The sequence below is a fragment of the Pyrus communis genome, chromosome 3 (assembly GCF_041283825.1).
Source record: "Pyrus communis isolate YQ-2024b chromosome 3, ASM4128382v1, whole genome shotgun sequence".
NCBI classification, from domain to species: domain Eukaryota; kingdom Viridiplantae; phylum Streptophyta; class Magnoliopsida; order Rosales; family Rosaceae; genus Pyrus; species Pyrus communis.
Window position 1 is genome coordinate 23,134,294 of NC_142567.1, and position 22,182 is coordinate 23,156,475.

At 36.0% G+C, this 22,182-nt stretch overlaps 1 long non-coding RNA gene across 1 annotated transcript in view; it reads left to right on the top strand.

Annotated features, from left to right (window-relative positions):
- Window positions 1-22,182, top strand: part of LOC148698155 (uncharacterized) — a 48,125-nt gene that overhangs the window by 19,201 nt on the left and 6,742 nt on the right. The window lies entirely within an intron of this gene.

Here is a 22,182-nt window from a genome sequence, read left to right on the forward strand (position 1 = left end):
CATTATACTTAAAAATTATTGATGTTCCTATTTGGGAACTAAGAAGAAATTAACTAAACCACAGTTCTCTTTACACTTCAATGCCTCCTTCATTACTACAATTATAATCCCACATTTCTTTTATGCACCTATGGACCCTTGTTGCTAAATTAAGTTCCTCCTATTTGTTATTTTGATTAATTAACAAAATCCAAGAACATTTTCTTCTGAATTAATTAGCTCTTAGTTTGTTGGAGGCTTCCCTTATACCAAACCCTAGCATATACTGTATGACGTGGGATTGGGTCAACTTTGGTGGCGGACTTCAGTTTCGATGGCTGCACTTTGAAAGGTGCATCTCTTTCCATCTGAAAAAAGGAGGCGCTTCATCACATCAACCTAGAATTGGATGACACAAATATATGCAACAAATAACTAATTGGATAACAGTGACACACAATTATTGTTGATAAGATTCATACCTTTTATATACAAAACATGTACGTAAGATTCCTACGATGTATAAGAAATAATACAAAGTGCTACCAACAATATTACGCGTCATTTGATTTAACGAATTTTTTTCTCTGCCATGTCAATGTGATGCATAATGATTATGGTATGTATCGATCTATAACTTTTTGGTAGGACTAATAACTTTATTAACTTGAAATATACAAAAACAACTTACACAAGTTTAAGTGTATATTCATCTCTTTTTCCAAATCTGATCAGTTGACGAGTTTATAAAAAAGGAGGAGTACAGTAAATTCGAGACATGAAAGTTTTTCTTACGATCAATGGATCGATTTGTTTTCATTTACTACATGTAGCTTGTTTGCAATTTTCTTGATATATCCCTCTCACCTCAACTCTAATTGGTATCCCGAACACGAATTTGTTCTTGGCCTAGACTTTCTTTTGTCATCATGTCAAAACTAAAATATACAGCAATTAATGTCAACTTATTTGGCACTCCTTGAGATGTGAGATTTTGAGCCCACAGAATCTAATCTATTGACCTCGTTTACGTTCAAATTCCTGCTTTGAGTGAGTAATGCAGGTTAAAGAGGGAGGGACGCGGTTTTCATATAGGATAATATAATATAAACAAAACGTAGCAATTTTTTTTTAGCTTTTTAGTCAAAATGATCTTTAAAATTAGCGTAATTACTAACATTAATCGCTGAGATTTGAAATCGAAAGAAATGGTCCCTGAGTTTATTTACCATCAATTATTTTGGTCATTTCGTAAAAAATTATATTAAATAAGGATAAAATGACAAAAATATCCTCAATTTAATAAACAATAGGCCAAAATGATTTGTCAAAAATTGAGTTTATTTTTATCATTTTATCCTTATTTAATGGATGTTTTTCATGGAATGACCAAAATAATTGATGGTGGACAAACTCAGGCACCTCTTCTATAGATTTCAAATCTCAAAGACTAAAGTGAGGAGTTACGTAAACCTCAGAAACCATTTTGACTGAAAAAAACCTAAATTTTTATAAAATCTCCATGATTATCCCAAATATAAATTCATTTTGCTCTTTGTGATTTAGAACCACAAGAGCTGTATGCAAAATTATGATATATATATATATATATATATTTTTTTTTTTTACAAGGGTCCCCACGCGTTTGATTGTAAATTTTCTTCTTGCCGGCCAATAAATTACTAAAATTGGTTGCTACTGCTTCTCTAAATCTCTAAAATTGCTTGTTGCATGCAACAAGTTAACAAAAAAAACAAAAACAAAAAATGAAAATAATTAAGAATATAATTGTGACATCCATCCATCTCTTTCTTTTGTAATAGATCCCAAAATTCCAATACCGCGTTTTATGACATGCTTTAGAGCCCCACACGTTTAACTTGTTTCCGATGGTTTATTTGTAGATGCTTAATGTTATTTCATAACTAATAACGAAAGAAAACGGTAAAAAGTTATGGTTCATCTGAGCTGAGTTATTGGAATCATCATTCTATGCCCTGGACCAAAAAGTGATATAGAGCTCCTTCCTTTAAAATAGCCAAAAATACTTTTTTTGAAAATATTTTCTGAATTAATATTTAGCAAAAGTATAAATGGATTTTGAAAAAACAGTTGAAGTTCATATAATTGGTATTTTTTACAGGAAGCATTTTTAAGTGCAATTGGAACTAATTATTTTTTTAAAATGCTTTTAATTATTTTAAAAGCACTTCTGAACGACCATATAACTGATTTACATGTGATTATATAAAAGTAGACTATCAACTTATTCAGTTTTACGGTGGAATATGAACAAATTCAATCTACATGTTATTATATAAATAGATATAATTATCCATGTTGCGATGTTTCAATCTAATGTCTCTTCGTCATTGACCCAAAATATTCATATGGCCATCTTTTGAGTCAATAACATTTAAGTTAAAAAATAAATAAATAATATTCTGGGTCATTATTATCCACGTGGAAAGCTTCTATACGAGATGTACCATACGATTCAATTGCACCATTATTATTGTTTCTAATTGAGAAATGATTTCTAAGCTAGAAATGCACCATGACTCCTAAATCCCATAAACTTTCCAAATCCCATCATCTTCAATTTCCTCAACCAAACACACTACAAGATCTTATTATAAATGTGCAACGTTACGTTTACAGTCTATTTATACCATCATTTGTGTCATCTCTCTAATGAAAATAGAGTCCATTAACACATGTGGATCTCATCTCTATTAGAAATATGGTACAGATAAATGATAAGAATAACAATTTTTATTTTAATTCGTTTGACATTTAGGTGACAAAATGATGTGTCGTTAGTGTGGTGCCTGGTTAAGACTCCAACAACAAAAGAGAAACGAGGTAATGAGGAAGATTTTCTATTTTTATATTTAAACGCCCAACAAATTTAATTACATAAAATATTTATCTTTGAACTAGTATTGCAAACTCAATTGGTAAAACATGCAACTTTTACAGTTTTTTATTTTTATTTTTTCAAACGATAGAATACCTTATTAAATTTAAATAAAGACGCATACATCAAATGCTAAAACATTGAACAACCAATCTAATTCGATACGACTCCATCTATGAAAGTCGCTTTTGTTACCTCATTTGTTTATTCAAATAGGCTACCAACATAAAATTAAAAATGAATATGCTCTTTACCGGTATACGAAAAATAGCATGATTGTGGGAGTTTTATTTGCGTCCTCCACAGATGCTTGTAGACGTTCTAGTTCGAGCAACGGCCACTCCAAAGTGCCACGTCTTATTGAAACACGGTAAATCTTAGTGAGCAAGCTAAGTTTTTTGGGAAAAGGATCTTCATCGAATCTATTTTTTGGGAATTCGGAAGATTCGTGATTATAATTGTTCATTGTACATCGTGCAATCAATTTTTGTTAGATATTATTTATATTTAATTTTAAATTTTAAATTTTAAATAATTTCTAACCACACGATATATGATGAACGGTTATGATAACGAGATCTCCGGATCCCTAAAAAAATGATGATCCTTTTCCAGTCTTTTGCGCCAAAAATCTAAAACCCTAAACAAAATGCAAATTGCCTATAAAACCATCACTCTAATCTCGTAACCGCTCATTATCCTCAGCGCACCCAATATCGTCTCCAAAGCACTTGCACTTTGTCACAATTCACTCTCTTTCTTTTCCGTCGAAGAAAATTCTCTATTTTCATTCCCTCTCTAGACTCTACAGAGAGAAAAAGCCTCCAACTAAACACTGTTTTCCTCTGTTCTTCTGCTCTTGTCCTCACCCTTCAAATTCATCATGTCGAATTCGAAAAAACTGGAAATCCCAGGTTCCAAGTCCAAGCACAGCCGAAATCGAAGGCTCCCTCCCAGGAGGGGACAGATCAAGATCAAGATATTCAATGAATTGGTCAAGTTCTTGGCTCCCATGGCGGGCGGGGGAGCTCGAAAGCCGAGGGAAAATGGAGGGTTCCTGAGCTCCAGCTCCCAAACCCCAGCTGAAACCCCAAGTGGGTACTGCTCCGATGCTCAGTCTGATCGCTCCTGATCCCTCATTTTCTGAAAATTGAGGTTCTTGATTAACTTTGTATAGTATAGTATTGTTCATTTTTTTTTAATTTATTTGGTCTTTTGAGTTTATGGGATGTGACCGGAGATTCTTGGGTAAGGAATTCTGTTCCGCATCACCGGTCTACATAAGACACGCGAAGAGGGACCTCACTGCATTCAGATACCAGTACCACACGGACCACTTTGGAAGACCTGAATGCAGGAATCTGTCTTAGTGTGTGTCTTGAGCATACGAGTGATGTGATACGAAATTTATATTCAGAATTTATCCGACACGATGGATTGAGGTTGGGGTTAAGAGAGAAATTTGGGGAAGTGGGTTTGCTATGTTGGTGTGTGCCCGTAGTCGATTTTGTTGCAGAAGTGATGTAGGCCTTCAGCGTTTTGATTAGTATTACAGTGATATAAAACAAGAAGTGGCTGTTTTTCAGCTTTGTAATTTTACTGTGTTTTCAACTTACCCATTTTGTTCAAATATAATACTTTACTTTCCAATTTTATTGCCAGATCTGTGTTGCTTGGTACGTTGAGAGTTAGATTTGAGCATTAATTTTGTGTTTTTTTGTCCCTCTCTTGCCATTCATTTTCTTATTCCATCTTATTAATTTCAGTGAAAGAACAGCACATTTTTTGGTACAAAGCAGCTTTTAGTAACTTTGACTAGTCTCAATGAGACATTTTCTAAGGTACATAAAATACGAGACATTACATTATTTGTTATAATATAAGCAACGATACAGTGCAAAAATATCTTATGTTACTATTTATATTATAATATGTAATCTACTAGCTTGTGTTATGGGTGATTGATGATGTTTTGATTTTCCTTACCCTAAAATTATTAAAGATATAGTTAATACACCTACCATAATAATTCTGTCTTTTTAGGCTTAAAATAGTGATTATAAATCATTTTTGGTTCTTAAATTGAAGGATTATTGTTAAATGCCCAAAACAAATGGGGGGATTAAATATAATATAGGGAAAGTGCCTTCAAGACTCAACTTTTCTTTTATTGCCCTCACTTATTTATTTTTAGTGTTAAATTGAATGATAAAGCGTTAAAACTAAACATGATATGCAGAAAGTGAAAAATGATATGCTGATATCATTTCTTTATAAATAGGGTTTGCTTGTGAAAAAATGTTTGCTTTTTTGGGGGTTTAATGCTAAAAGCCCCTTGTTTATTTAACTTTCTTAATTTTTGTTTCTTTCAAAAAAAAACCCTAACAATCTTATGTATTTTCTTTGGGCCAATACAATGAATTTAGTAAATTTTAATAAAAACGTTAAAATCTGGACCGAGAAAATAAAAAGGTGACAAAGAAAATTATTAAGTGAGCCACTTCATTACAATTGCACGTAAAGGAACTCGAAACACCCCAATTTTGATGCACATCATGCAAAGTAACTTCAATACTCACATCCATTTCCAACTCCCACTCAGCACACGGTAAGATTAGAGGAATCTAAGTCTTATGTACTTTGACTTGTTGGTATTTTGTAGTTGCTACTTCTTGTGCTCAATTTAATTTGATTTGGTTGGAACTTATTTTCCTTTTATTCTATGTACACGGGAATTTTAGCGCGTTTTAGGATAAGGTGATTAACAAAACGATTAGTATAATTTGGACACTTTCTAAGTTAATTGAGGAAATCAATGGGATCTTATTGTACACAATTATCCAACTAGTTATGTCTTGGTGGTCGCTTTCTAATCATTTCTTCCAAATTTTTTTGTAGGGAAAGTTGGTTGTAGGCACAAAAAATGTTTGTCAAATTATTAGATACTTGAAAAAGCTCAAAGCTTAGCATAGACATGTAAATTTCAGTGCTATAAATATTCATTAACACATTAAATTTCAATATTCACGACTTACGTGGCATGCATGCGCCATGTGTCTCACAAATCTCACACATGGCATATGACTCATCGAGACCGAACGAGTCATCAAGGGTGTCACCCATCACCATTTGACGGATTGTAATTAAGGAATTATCTTAGATTAAAACATTGTCTTTTTAGGCAACGATTAAGAAGAAATTGTATTCAAGTGGTTGATTAGTCAATGGAATTTCGACTAAAGAACTTGTATTCAATTCGTGATTAATTGGTGTGGGACAAAGATTGAGAAAGTATGAAGACACATTAGGCTGCTAATATAGGCAAAGCTAACATTTGAAGTCGTTTGGAAATGTTTGTTTCGGTTCACACTTCACATTAAATGCCCTCTAAATTCCAAGGGTACTTAATGATGCTTGGTGATTGATATAAATTAAGGTATATGGATAAAACTCAAGTGTTAACAATTGCTTAGATTGTTTCTTGTCTTTTTTTTTTTTCTAGGCTTATTTACCAAACAAAAAACATACATAAAACCCCTAGACGTCTGAAGCAAAAATCAAAGAAAAATTATCTGTCACCTTGTTTTGGCTTTGGAGTTGGTGGAAATCTTCTTGACAATCATTTTTGGCTCCCCTTCCATTTACTTTGCTTTGGTGTAGAATTGTCACCGTATTTGTTATAGTTGCCATGATAATCGTTGTCTTTTGGTCCACGCACATAGTAAACACAAGGATCTAGATCTAGTTATCACAACCAGTATAGGGTTGAAGCTGGAAGCCATGGAGGACTTCGGAATGTGTCGGGATTGAGTTTACCTAGTACGACACTATGGGTTTAGCCGGTTCGGTGCTATAGCTCTCGGATGTCCGGAGGATGTAGAGCGGCGACATGGTTTTATCCTTTTATTTTGTTTCTATTTAATAATATCCAGGATCTGTCTTGGAGTTTGGTTTGAATTGCTCTCTTTATGGAAGAGTTCGCTAGTTTGATTGCTCTCTATACGAGAATTGCTTCATTTTAATTTTCGTTTTGGTGTGCTACATCTCTTTTGAATCTATGTTTGAATGGTGGAGCTGTTTGATTTGCTAAATCTCCTTCACTTGGTGTTCTAAGATCGTGGTGGCTTTATTGCAATATTTTAGATCTAGTTTGCAATGACCCTTTTAGAGTTGAGTTCATCATGATATGTATTTGTAATGCCATTTTTTTTTTCAAAGAATGAAATATCTTATCTTCTTTAAGAATTTGATTGAATCAGGCAATGAATTTGGACATGATGTTGTACTGCTTGTATTTTGGGTCTTCGAGTCTCCTTCTGGAACGCCCCGCCCCAAAACATTTGTTTCGGGATATAATTTATGTGATAGGCCAAATTAAACTCTTGTCTATTTACTACCATTAATCACAATTCTTTATCTAAATTTATTAGTCACTCACAAAATCTATAACCAAAATTTAGTTACAAAAACATAAGATTTAATTTTACAATTAATCACCAAATTTCTTTTCTTAATTCAAATTCCCCAAAAAAGTTTAATCTCAATTATTTAAGGTTGCATCTAACCCCTGTTAGACTGCCTACGTACCATTAAACGAGATCAAGCCTTTCGTAGTTCATATTCAATCTTAATCCATTTCCGATTATATTCCAAATAAACGAAATATCCAACATTAGTTCTAATGATTGAAACACATCCAATGGATACCAAATTCATATTTATAATATCAAAATTTGTACAAAATGGCAGCATCGGCCCACTGGCCACGCGCCGCTGTGGGTGGCAATTTTCAGCGAATGGAAACCCCAAATTTCGACCAACTCTAAAAATTTCCAAATTTTATAGGCAAGTAGAATTCAACAAGAGAAACAACTTTTATACCTGGGCCGAAGTCTACTTTAGCTGGGAAACACCTCAAATCGCCCTCGAACCACCGGAAACCCTTGAATTGGGTGTTTTTGATTTGACTCCAAAACAGTTCCGACACCCCAACCAGTGTTTGGGCTTTGTTCTTAGGGTTAAGAGGAGTCTATTGGTGGTGGTGGTTGACGAAATTTGTTTCAGAAACAACGGAATCGATGCCGTGGCTTCGAAACACCCACTATGCCACCTTGTCGTGAAACAGGACCTCCAGATTTCAACCATCAAGTAACGGAAAGGAAATTAAAACTTATCCCACCCTTCCATTTACAGTGAATAAAATCATATGATTTTATTCAAGCTCAAAATAAATAGATAAACGAAGAATCATCATGATTTATTAACATTTTCTCAAATTCCCAACCACATTCATTGGTAAAAATACTAGAACATCTAGCCACAATCACTATAAAAAATTTGGAATTTAAAACCAATATGCAATACTGTTAACACTAAACAAAATCAAAACCTCATTCTATGATTTCCTTCATATTCGCAAATATACTAAATTACCCATAGTAAATTTAAAAGCCTTTTAAATCTTCCTTTTAATTGTCTCTCTTTTAAATTGCTTCTAAGTGCAGCCACAGATCACATAAATTAGCGACCCACACTTCGAGAACACCATTCACATTTCATTAACCAAAGAAGAGAAATTATATATATATATATATATATATATAGATATTTATATCACAACTCTATTAGTCAACAAAACTAAACCTTATTAATCACATGGCCATGAGAAAATGTGCTCTTCATTAGTTCAGTTCTCAATATCGAATCCAACAATGACAACTCATTACTATGGCAACCAAACCAATCGAATTTGTAATTACAAGCTTTCCCCATCAATTATTTTCATCAAACGTAAAACAAAACACAATTGGGAAGTCGTTTATATTAAACGAACTCAAAATTTCATTCATAATTTTATTCATGTCCACCCATAATTCAATAAATGAAGAATCTCCATGGTCTTCCCAACATTCCAATTAAAATGGACAATCATAACCTCAGTTTATGATTTCATTTCCGTTCAATAAATCATCATAACTTTCGTAAATATTAAAATTTCCAACCATAATCATCGTTGGCTATAAGATTTTAAAATTTCTAGCCATAATTGTCATTGACAAAACAATGATTTCACCACCTTTTTCTTTTATCCCAATCAGTGACTAGTAGACTGGAAAAGATCGTAATATACTCAGCAATTATACATTCCCACACACCACATTGATAACTCATTCTCACAACCCACGCAAGGAGCTTCTCCCCGGAAACACTGGGTCTTTGTGCCCATTCAACCATTCCTTCACATTTCACAGGTCATTTCGCCTAATTCGTCGTTCACGGGGCCACTTTGCCCAACCACACATCCTCATACCTTTTTGCCCAAGCAAAGGTTCCTCCCATTCCACGAGCCTTTTTCGCCCAATTTAACATTTCTCAATTGCACAGGTATAATACAACTTTCCCAACTACTTGTCACAATTAAACAATCCTCTTAACATTCAACATTTTCATAATGCATAACATCATATCAACCCAATTCAAGATTAATCCAAACTTTAAATCAAACGTTCATCTTCAAAGCTATAACATGAATACGATATTTTAAAATTTTCCTACTCTTATTCAATCCAATTCAATGCATAATGATTCACAATATATGCATTCAACATAAATTCCTTCATACTCTTATAAAATAATGCAATTCATAATTTACATCCACAACTCAATAATATCACATATTATTAGGTAGGATCATTTGCTCTGATACCATTTGTAACACCCCACCCTGAAACATTTGTTTTGGGATATAATTTTTGTGATATGCCAAATTAAACTCTTGTTTATTTACTACCATTAATTTTACAATTACTACCATTAATCACAATTCTTTATCTAAATATATTAGTCACTCACAAAATCTATAACCAAAATTTAGTTACCAAAACATAATATTTAATTTTACAATTAAAGATCTTCACATTAGAAGAGATAAAAAAAAAAATGCTCTCTAGGGTTACCTAGGTTCTAGGACTCTTTAGGAAAGCGACGACGGATTATTGCAGCGATCAACGTTGAGTTTGGATTTGCATTAGGAGGGTGTGAGTTCTAAAGGGTTGTGTTGCTCTTCGTTGGTTAGTGGATGTGGGTTCGCAGTTTGAGGATCGGTAGGGAAAAATGTTGGCTTTTCATCAAAAGTAGTGTGCAGTGGGTGCAGAGGATAATAGAGGATATGGTGGAGTCGTTTGCAACAAGGCTGACGCTAACCTCTGAGGAGCAGATGGTGGTTGTGGTTGATGATAAGGAAGGTGCTTTCCTTAGGATGACTAAGGTATTTCTAGTTGGGAGAGTGCTTTCTCCTAAACCAGTTGTTAAGGAAAGGTTTAAGAGACAAATGATACATTTATGGCGACCTAAGGCTAAAGTCACGATTGTAGATTTAGATGATCATCTGTTCTCGTTTAGTTTCGAGACTAAATGTGAAAGAGTGATGGTGTTAAAGGGAGGTTTGTGGCTTTATGATGGTGCTTTGTTGATCTTGGTAGAAGCAGATACGTTGGCACATCCCAATACGATCCCGTTTTCCTCTTAGGAATTTTGGGTTCAAATCAATGGTTTGCCTCTTATGTATATGACTAGGCACATGGGTCAATTTATTGGGAATCAATTGGGAGAACATGTTCTTACTAATTAAAGCAGGAAGGGATAGATTGAGGGAAATTTTTTGCATATCCGTATGACTTTAGATATCAAGAAACCGTTTCGACGCAGTTTGCTACTCTCTATTGAAGGTGCCATGGTGAGTGTCAATCTTCGATATGAGAAAATGCCAATAACTTGTTTTCTTTGTGGGATTGTTGGTTATTCGGAAGAACAATGTGGGTTGTTCAAAGGAAAGAATGAAGAAGATATGTCAAAATCCTACGGTCGTTGGTTCCAGAATGACATCCTTGATGCCAATTATTGTAGAACTCAGGGCACAAGGTATGGTTTAGATTATGGATGGGGGTGGTCTATGAAAGCTCCAGGCGGAGTAGAAAATGATGATGATGTTTCTGCTTTCTATGTGATTAAAGGTATGAATACCGATATGATTAGGGTGACGGCAACCAGTGGTAAGGGATCCAGGGATGGTGCTAGGGGGTCGGTGCAAGATTACATGAGTAATAATGATCGTATTGATTTGCCAGATTTGAATGAAGCCGTTAAACATGATGAGATGCTAATTGATGATTTCGAAATTATTCCTTTTAATGGGCATCCTAATGGCACGGATTTGGAGGCGGGTTTGCATGAGGAAGTCAATGCTAGATGTCTACGTCTATTTGGGGTCGACTTGAATGATTCGTCAGCTGGCAATGAGGTGTCTACACTTCATCAAGCAGTCTAGGTAATTGATGTTGCAGTTGGGGTGTCAAGTTGCTGGGTAGGGTTTCAGGTTCACTCACGTGTAGAATCGCTTCAACTAGTGTTTCAGCATAAGGCAAGTTCATCACGCAAACAAGTAACAGTTGCGGCTCGAGCTCAGGAGTTTGGCACATTCAGGTTCAGACCCTTTTAACTTGATGCCAATCATTAAGCAGCTTCAGGCAAAGCGGAGGAAGAAAGTGAAGAAAGCTAAAAGATAATAGGGCCTATCAAGGAGTAACTCCCATGACGTGGTTAGGGTGGTCACTGATTTACCATTACCAGAGTTGGGGAAGCAGGCTGAGCGGGAAGGGGAAGATGATGTGACTCCTTTAAGAGGGTGTACGTTGGAAGACTCAAGCATATGGGCAGAGGTTGACGGAGTTCAACCTCGCGGGGCACAATGAGTTACTTGAGTTGAAACTATCGGGGGCTTGGGAACCTTTGTGCAGTTTATGCGCTTCAACAGCTGATATTTAGTAAAGATCCCATTATAGTGTTTTTGTGTGAGACCAAAAGTAATGTCCGGTATATGGAACGTCTATGGGTGAAGTTTAATTATGATCATAGTTTCACAGTGGATAGTAGAGGCAATTCGGGAGGTTTGTGTGTTTTTTGGAAGGAAGAAATAGATCTAAGGTTACAGTCTTATTCTCAGCACCATATCAACTTTGATGTGAATGCGCTACGTGGTGCTTGTTGTTGGAGGTTAACGGGGTTTCATGGCTATCCTGCGATGTCTGATCGAGTGAAGTCAGGGCAACTGTTGGATAATCTTTACGGTGATGCAACCTATTCGTGGCTTTGTGTTGGTGACTTCAAAGAGGTTTTACAGGCTAATGAACATGAGGGAGGTAATCTTCGTTCTGAACGCCAGATGGAGGGTTTTCGTAACATAGTAGAGAAGTGTCAGTTGAATGATTTGGGATACTCAGGTAACATGTATACGTGGTTCATGACTAGAGAAAGGGGCATCAAGGTGTGACTCGATCGGGCTATGGGGACTCAAACTTGGATGGATCTTTTGCCGAGTTTCAGAATGCAGCACTTGAACAAAACTTCTTCTGATCATGTCCCAATTTTGTTAACTTGGGAAGGACACGGTATGAATAGGGGTAAGAAAATGTTTCAATTTAAGGAGGCCTTGAATATGCATGAGGGGTGTGTGGTTATGGTCCAGAATGGGTGGGAGCATAATGTAGGGGGGGCTCGACTAATTATCAGTTCACTGAGAAAATTAAGGCAACGAGGATGCAACTGAACAATTGGGCTCGTAGTAATGCGAGGATAGGGCCGAAGGAGATTAGGGAGGTTGAGGATAAATTAACAGCTTTGTTAGGCTAACCTTTTTACGGATTAGTCGATTGAACCAAAAAAAATACTTGTTGAACGTTTGAACCACCTGCTTAAGCAAGAAGAATTGTTCTGGAGACAAAGAGCCAAAGAAAATTGGGTAAGACTGGGGGATCAAAACACTAAATATTTCCATCAGAAAGCTAATAGGAGACAGAAGAGGAATTGGTTGCATAGACTTCTTGATGATGATGGGAATTGGTATGAGGACAAACAGGGCATGGCTAATGTGGTGGTAAACTATTTCTCCAATTTATTTATTTCCAACGGTACTACGAAAATTGGTGAAGTCCTAGGTTGTATTACACCTATGGTCACGGAGGATATAAATTGGGAACTTGGGAAGCGTATTACGGATGAGGAAGTGAGATGTGCTGTGTTTCAAATGCACCTTACAAAAGCTCCAGGACCGGATGGCATGACTCTAGGTTTTTACCAAAAACATTGGGGAATTGTTGGTTCAAATGTATGTAACGGTATCCGGGAAATGGTGATATTAGGGAAAATTTTATGGAAGATTAATTATACTCATGTCACCTTGATTCCTAAGGTGAAAGAGGCAACAAAGATGAATCAGCTGCGCCCTATTAGTCTTTTCAATGTGCTTTATAAAATTATGGCGAACGAATCGTTTAAAGCTCATCCTTCCTCGCATAATTTCTCCTACGCAGAGTGCGTTTATTCCGGGAAGGTTAATTTCAGATAATTATTTGGTGGCGGCAGAGGTCACTCATTATATGCATAAGAGAGCCTTGGGGATGCATCGGCTAATGGCTCTGAAATTAGATATTAGTAAAGTCTATGATCGGGTGGAGTGGAAGTTTCTGGAGGCAATGATGGGCCGATTGGGTTTCTCACCGAATTGGATTCATATGATCATGTTATGTGTTTCAACTTTGACTTATTCTTGTAAGCTAAATGGGGAACCGATGGGGTATGTTTAGCCCAGTAAGGGTATTCGACAAGGAGATCATTTTTCTCCATATCTATTTGTCTTGCATGCAGAGCGTCTCTCGGCTCTACTATCCACAGCTGAGACCCAAAGGGTCTTACAGGGTGTTAACGTAGGTCGTTGAGCTCCGAGCATTCACCATTTGTTATTCACAAATGATAGTTTAGGGATTGTACGTGGCAGCCTCAAGACAAGTAGTAAATCTAGACAAAAGTTGTGTATCTTTTAGCACTAATCTCACAATTTGAGAAACAACTCCTTGCAAATTGTCTAGGTATGTGAAGAGTTGAATTTCACGATAAATACCTAAGGTTACCGATGTTAATCAGACAATTGAAGAAAGAAACATTTAGGTATGTGAAGGACCGGTTGTGGAAGAAGCTACAAAGTTGGAGGGGTGGTTTTATTAAGTTATGTGGGCAGAGAATTGCTAGTGAAGACTGTGGCATAAGCCTTGCCCATGTATTCTATGCAGTGCTTCTTCTTGCCCAATTCCTTTTATGAAGAACTAAATACCATGATTGCAAAGTTCTGGTGGAGTGGCGATCCGGGCAAGCGGAAGATTCACTGGCTTAACTGGCGCCATTTGTGTAAACCGAAGCATGAGGGAGGATTAGGGTTAAGAGATCTTTTTGCATTCAACCTTGCTTTGTTGGCAAAGCAAGCATGGCGCTTTCTTCATCAACCTGGTTCCTTGGTGTGGCCCGTGTTCAAAGCTCATTATTTTCCTACTACCAAGTTCCTCAGTGCTTGAGTTACAACGAACAGTTCGTATGTTTGGATAAGCATTGTAGTGGCTAGACCTGTATTAATGAAAGGGTGTAGGTGGCAAGTAAAGGATGGGAAATCCATTAAAATTTGGCAAGATAATTGGCTACCAAAGGGAGTCATTTTTTCGAGTGTTGAGCCCACCCCAAAAGGGTAAGATGTGGAGTGTACGGTTGATAAGCTGCTTATGGTAGGTTCGCAATACTAGAATGTGGGGTTGTTACATGACTTGTTCTCTTAAGAGGAAGTTGAACTAATGTTGAGTATTCTTTTGAGTATACAAATGGTAGTGGATCGAAGAATTTGGCATTTCGAATGTGATGGGAAGTTTTATGTTAGAAGTGCCTATCATATGGAAATGTTTATTGGTTTTGCTGTAGGTGATGAGGTTAGCGGATCTGCTTCATAACCTGATGACAGACGAACGAAGTTGTTGAGGAAGGTATTGAATGTGTGCATCCCGGGGAAGGTTAAAATATTTGTCAGGTGTGCATGCTTAGATGCACTGCCCACGAAAAGTAATATTTCCAAATGGAGAGTGAAGGTGGTCAATTGTTGTAGCCTATGTGGGTGTAGTGGTGAATCAACATAACATGTCTTAAGGGATTGTAATATGGCTAAGGCAGTCTGGTTTGGTGGCTTGGGGATTAGGGTAGAGAGTGATACTCAATAGTTCGTATTTTGGTTATCAAATATTGCCAAGCACTCTTCTGTTTTGGTGTTCTAATTATCATTGATGGTCATCTGGATGATATGGAAGAATAGGAACGATGGGCCTTGAAGTGGGAATTGACTGTTACCTCAGGACTTGTTGATTACAGCGGAAGGTTGGTTACAGGAGTACCATAAGTGGCACAAGTTAGGAGCGAAAAAATCCATGAAGGTTCAGCAGAAGTGGCGGAGACCTGGGGTTAATTGGGTCAAGTGTAATTTTGATGGGGTGTGGATACAACAAGGTTCCAAGGGAGGTTTTGGAGCTGTACAGCGTGACCATATAGGTGAGTTTGCTGCTGCAGCAACGGGGCTTTTGGGGTGGACAGGTCCTGCTTTTCATGCAAAACTTTGTGCTGCACAACAAGCATTGCTGTTGGCCCAGGCATATTGCCCAGCTGGTAAAATGATAAGTTTTGAAGGTGATTCCAGTCTTTGATGGCTGCCATGAAGGGCAAGGAGGATGATTGTTCTCCATTAAGGAATATAATAAATGACTTGCGTTTTTTGCTCCAATCTTTTCCTGATTCAGAGGTAAGTTTGGTGTAGCGAGGTTGTAACTCGGCTGCACATAGGCTTGCACATATGAGGCTAGGCAGTACCCATCAGCTTAGGTGGTTTGAAGATCCCCTGATTTGCTTAGGGATATTTTATTTGAAGAAAATTTGTAAGGGTTATGATTTTATGTATTGTCATTTAAGGATAGCTCTCTTTGTTGTGCGGGACACTCTTTTCCCTTCGACCAGAAGCCCCTGCAAGGTTTTATCGAGGCCCATTACGCACGCGATCTTCAGTTTGTACGTGTTTTATTTCATTGCGAATAATGTACTTTTCCTTAAAAACTTTTACAATTAATCAACAAATTTCTTTTCTTAATTCAAATTCCCAAAAAAAGATTAATCTCAATTATTTAAGGTTGTATCTAACCCCTGTTAGATTGTCTACGTACTTTTGAACGGGATTAAGCCTTTCGTAGTTCATGTTCAATCTTAATCCATTTCCGATTATATTCCAAATAAACGAAATATCCAACATTAGTTCTAATGATTGAAACACATCCAATGGATACCAAATTCATATTTAGAATATCAAAATTTGTACAAATGGATGCATTGGCCCATTGGCCATTCACCGCCGTGGGTGACGGTTTTTGATGAACGGAAACCCCAAATTTTGACTAACTCTAAAAATTTCCAAATTTTACAAGCAAGTAGAGTTCAATGAGAGAAACAACTTTCATACCTAGGCCGAAGTCCAATTCGCCTCGGAAACACCTCAATCGCCCTCGAACCACTGGAAACCCTTAAATTGGGTGTTCTTGATTTGACTCCAAAATAATTCTGACACCACAACCAGTGTTTGGGCTTTGTTCTTAGGGTTGAGGGGATTCTATTGGTGGTAGTGGTTGATGAAATTTGTTTCAGAAACAGCAGAACCGACGTCGTGGCTTTGGAACACCCACGACGCCACCTCGTCGTGAAACATGACCAAATCAGGTCGATTTTGGGTGGAAAATTGAAGAGGGAGCAACGACATGATGATTGGTGGTGGTAGATCATGTCAATTTGTCGAAAAATCAACGAATTTCATCGAAAAATATATCGGGTTCGATGGGGTATACTGGTCGGCCCTCTTTCTCCCTTTGTCTCCCTCTCTCATTTCCCCTATTTTCCCCCTTCTAATTGGGCAGTTTCCCACCCCTTCATCTCATTTCTCTTCTCTATTTTTCATCTCAGCTGTTCATCTCTCTCATTTCTCTTCCTTTCCTTTCATCCCAGCCACACACATGGCATCACCCATTGCTCCAGATTTTCTGGAGCCTTCTAAAATGAAGTGAAATTACCAAAATGTCCCTAACTAAAAAATCTTAATAACTCATTCGTTATAACTCCATTTCATGAACGGTTTACGCCTATGCACTCGTGAGATTGAGCTTTATTCAAGCATAAAAATTGTGACCTCGAAAGGTCTACGGATTTTAGATAATTAATTTCCGAACTTCAAACTTCGTAACTAGTTTAATTTAAAACTAAATTCAAATAAATTAATATAAATTCTTGAAAAATAATATAAAATCTTAATAATACAAATACAAAAATTATAATAATTTCCGGTAACAAAATTTTAAAATTCCTCAATTAAATTTTCATAACCATAAATCAATTTATTTTCGATTTTCTGCACATATTCATAATTATGAATATTCTATTTCATATATTTAAATTTTCAGGGTATTACACCTTCGATGTGTACTTTCTAAATCCTTATGCGAATTTCTTAATGAAGAATTTGTCTTAACACCAAGGCTTTAGGGCTCGTTTGGATGTACTTTTAAAATGACTAAAAGTGTTTTTGGTGAAAATATTTTTGGAACCATTCCTTAATAAAAATGCAAGTAAATCTTGGAAGAAGCACATAACTGGTACTTCTTGCAGAAAGCACTTCAAGTGCTTTTGGAACCCAAAAACATTTCCTCTAAAAGCGCTTTTAGTCATTTTAAAAGCACATCCAAACGAGCCTTTAGTTTGTAATATGGTTGAAATTTAATTGAATTTTGAAGGGTCGTCCTCTTGATTAAATAAGCTATTCAAATGACTTATTAGCTAATGCTAACCATCAGATTAGAATAAGCAACTCTCTCTTTAATTATTTGTCACTTTCATTATCCTTCTGGAAGAAAATTAGGGAATGATCGATGCTTATGTGTCGCATATGTCACGCAGTGAGCCACTACACTAGTATTGGTTTGTTGCATCTATCGTTTTTGAGACAAATGTGTATTGGTACATCTTGCTTGTGGTAGTCTTGTAGGCAGGGACGGAGTTAGAAATTTCTTCTAGTGGGGGCAATAAGAAAACCTTATTATAGTATGACTTATACCTAATATGATAATAGGGATGATTTCAAATGATGATGCATCACAATTCCAATGTTACAAAAATTTCAGTGTAGTAGTGGAAAGTGGCAAAGTGATAAGAAAAATATTAATACATGATTACCTGAGAGAGGTTTTTCGGTTTGAATGACAGAACAAGAGCACTTTTGCTCATACAATATTTAATATGGAGTATATGCAGCATGAAAATATGTTGGATATTAGATACATATATTTTCTTCAAAGATAACACATGTGTATTATATAATTGTAATCTACAACTTAACAAACGAATCACTTGAGTGGGGGCATATGCCCCCAGTGAGCCTTCATTGGCTCCGTCCATGCTTGTAGGGGTTTTAATTAATCGCTTGTTTGTGCAAATTCACTCCATATCAATGTATTGGTCATTGGAGCAATGTACCCAATTAACACCCTTGTATTTGTTTGTGATGATCGATGAAATACCGCTATCATTTCTTATAAAAGAAAAAAAAAACATCACGGAGAGAAGGGATCACAATATGCTTGCATCACATGAAGTTGAATAGGGATCCCATTCTTCCATATATTAGGGAGTTATGGGATCTAGCCATGTTGTTTTGCTTGTAACGACAATCGATCATGAGCGTGTTAACGACAACTAATTACTTTGTGAATGAGCGACAATCAATCATGTGACACAATACAAGTCAAAATTAGACGGCCAATTGTTATTGTTCCCAAACAAATTAATCTCCCTCTAAAAGGACTTGTGTACATGGAACATGCACGTTGCGGTATATGTAGCAGTAGAAAATAATGATGTGGGAGGAAGAAATTCAATTAAAGTCCAAACGTTATTGTTATCCGAAATTCAATTAAAGTCCAAATCCCATGTGTGGTATTGACATTTGTTTTATCACAAGTCTCGTACATTTTTGTTTTCTTTAAAAAGGAGGACAACTGGTAACAAGTCATGGTTATCCACCCCTTATGGGGGCCGGGAAGACTCATAGATGCATTTCAACCTCTCCTTGGCCACAAGTCTGACTTCCACACCAACAACGGGTTTCGAACCCGAGATCTCCATTTTTTAGTTTTAAGGAAGCCTCGTAATCCGCTCTTTACCACTGGCCATAAGTCTCGTACATTGACAAAAGATATTTATCCAACCAAATATATAACGTCAAAAGAATTATATAAAGAATGCTACTTGACTACTAAAAAATGAGTAGGAACTCTTACTCAAAATTCTTGGTGTTTTAATCACAGAGCTTTGTGCTTATGATCAGAACCATTCATATTATGAATCACACTGTAAAGATCATCTTTGCAAAAAATAAATTAAAACTAAGGTTGTTTAGTCAATCTATTGTAGTAAATATATAGACAATTCGTAACGCTTTTACCAATACCATTTATTGGTTTTTTAACAGTTTGATGACTAAACGACCTTAGTTTTAATTGATTCTTTTACGGAGGTGATCTTTATATGGTGATTTATAATATGAACGATTCTGATTATAAACACGAAGTTCTATAAATTGGCAACGAACAATTTTGAGAAATTTTGAGTAGAAGTTCCCACTTATTTTTGAGTAGCCAAGATTTGCCTTATATTTTAATGGAAGAGAACGAGTCTTGGCGCAACAGAAAGGTTGCTCCTTTGTGATCGAAAGGTCATGGATTTGAGTCGTGGAAACAATCTCTTTGCAAATTAAGGGTACCGATGCGCATAATAGACGTTCCCTCTCCCATTCGGGACCCTTGCAAAGCAGGAAGCCTTATTGGTTTAGAATCACCCTTATACATATATATATATATATATATATTGATGGAAAAAATTCAAATAATCTTCACTAGTTTTCACTTAAATCAAACCAAACTATGTATTATCTAATAAGTTGTTCAATTGCAGTTAATTTGAAAGTGAAACTGGTCAAAACTATATTGTATATGTTGTTAAGTTACGTATCTACATAGTTAATGTGAAGGGAAAATACCTATTTATTTTCTTCTACGTCACATATATTGAACTTTTTGATTGATTGCGGTATGACACTGAGTTGAATGGAGAGATGGATAGACATCAAGAACAATTCCTCAAACGCGGGACTTTACTCTTTTCGAGTGGTCTAGGCTTACAGACGTTGGACATCAACAACTGCGGCCAGGATAGAAAAATCGGACGGAAAAGGAATAAAATATTCACCTTCGAATCTTTAATTCAATCCGTACGGACGCTTTACCACGTGTTGCAAGACTAGGTGCTTTATGAGCCATTTTTTCTATATGATATATAAACCCTAAGTTTCTTTTCCACCAAGCAAAAGTAGTAAGTTTGATGCTTGTTCATTCAACTGATTGACGATATGATGCTTGTTCATTCAACTATTTGACGATACTAACTTCCAACGACAACAATAATTTCTTAATACAACTTTCTAACTTGTTCTTTTGTTTTGATTCAAGATAAGGAAAGAAAGCTCACGACTTGTAGGGATTTCGTGATTAGTACGATACAGATGATGCAGACCGATGAATCTCATCGATTGATACACATTCAACAGTCAAAATCTCTTTTCCTTCCTCTCCTCCCCTTAACTCTTCTCTTTATCCCTCACTTCAAAGCTCTCAACCTTGAACCACCAATCATCTAAATTCCAAGTCAAGTTCAACCTCACCTCAAAAATCAACCCTAGCACTGCCACAACACACCCAACCCACAACCCCCAATTGTAGGCTCTCACTTTACCCTCTCCAAAATGAGCCCTAGAACCGCCGCATCCCTCAATTGCTAGTCCCTTGACCCTAAAATCTCAATCGATATTAACGAAATGACAAAGAGATAGGCGTGTAAAACAATGACTTTGGGTTGCAAAGATCATTTTCATAATTATAGAAGAATTATAGAGAGAGAAACAAAGGCCTACAATTAGATTTGGGGTTTGTTAATAGCGGTAGGTGTGGTGGTGGGGGAGAAAGGAGTTGATGTGAAAGGGAGGAAGGGGAAGACGTTTTGGCCGTCGGATTTCTATCAACGGATGAGAACAATTGGTGTTGAGGATTCCTATAAAACTAATCCGGAGAGGATCTAAATTGAAACTATTTTTTTATTGAAAAAATATAAATGAAATTAAATAATAATACCATAAGTGCCACTAAACTCCAGTACATAAGTGAAGTCATGATGTTTTGTATAAATATATTTAAATGCAAAAACACAACAAAAATTAAAGCCTAGCGTGATAGGTGGGACACTTATCCTTAATTGGTAAGGGCAGCAATGAGTTCGGAACCTGTAGTTTATTTTATAAGCCAAAGTACCCCCTTCTAATTGTATTTATGTGTTTTTTTACTGCATTTTTATATAACTATTTTTATTTCTGTGATAGAAAAATAGAGTTAATTAGTTTCAAATTTTATTGGGAGCTTTTAGTCACACCAAACAAATAGGATAATAATTTCATTCACCGTGAGGGAATGCACATGTCGCACCATTGGTGAAATAATTATAATTATTTAATTTCTTAATCTTCATTTAAAAATTATACGTACAAAAAAACATTTGAATCAAAGTGAGTACCAAATAACATATTCATAATGAACCATTCATTTATTTGATACATTTAGATGACTAAACAATTTTCACTTTGATTTATTTGTACGGATGATCTTGAAATAAGATTAAAAAAATAAAACAGCTTCAATTACAAAATTAAAACAAATAAGTTATCACAAGAGGGAGGACGTGCATCCCCCATGGGGATGCAAGTAAGTATTATCCAACAAATATATCGTCACACTTTACCTCTTGAATGCATCATATTTATTGGATGACTTATTTATTGATATGCCTCTTGAAACTCAAATCTCGTCTCACTTTATTTATCTATTGAAAACTTGAAACTGAAAAGAAAAAACAAATAGAGAAGAATACATTTTGTTGTTAGAGCGTTTGAAGGCCCACTCCTTGTTTGTAATTTCTTGTGCAACCCAACCCATAAGGCAGCTCCATCCAAGCTGCACCCTTATGGGCCTTCTCATAGTTTGGCCCCACGAAGACTAATTTTCAAGTTTCAAAAGAAAGAAAATTGGATTTGTTTGACCCAAGAAAAGAAAAGACCAAAAATTGACTTATGATTTCTTGACTCGCTGACATTTCCTTTTCGGAAGATGATCATTTCCGAAATCTTTTTACTTAATATTTTTCATCTAATAATTTGAGTTTTTAAAATTTAATTCGATAGTTAAAAATACGGATTTATTTTAAAAATTATAATAATTTTAACTATTTAA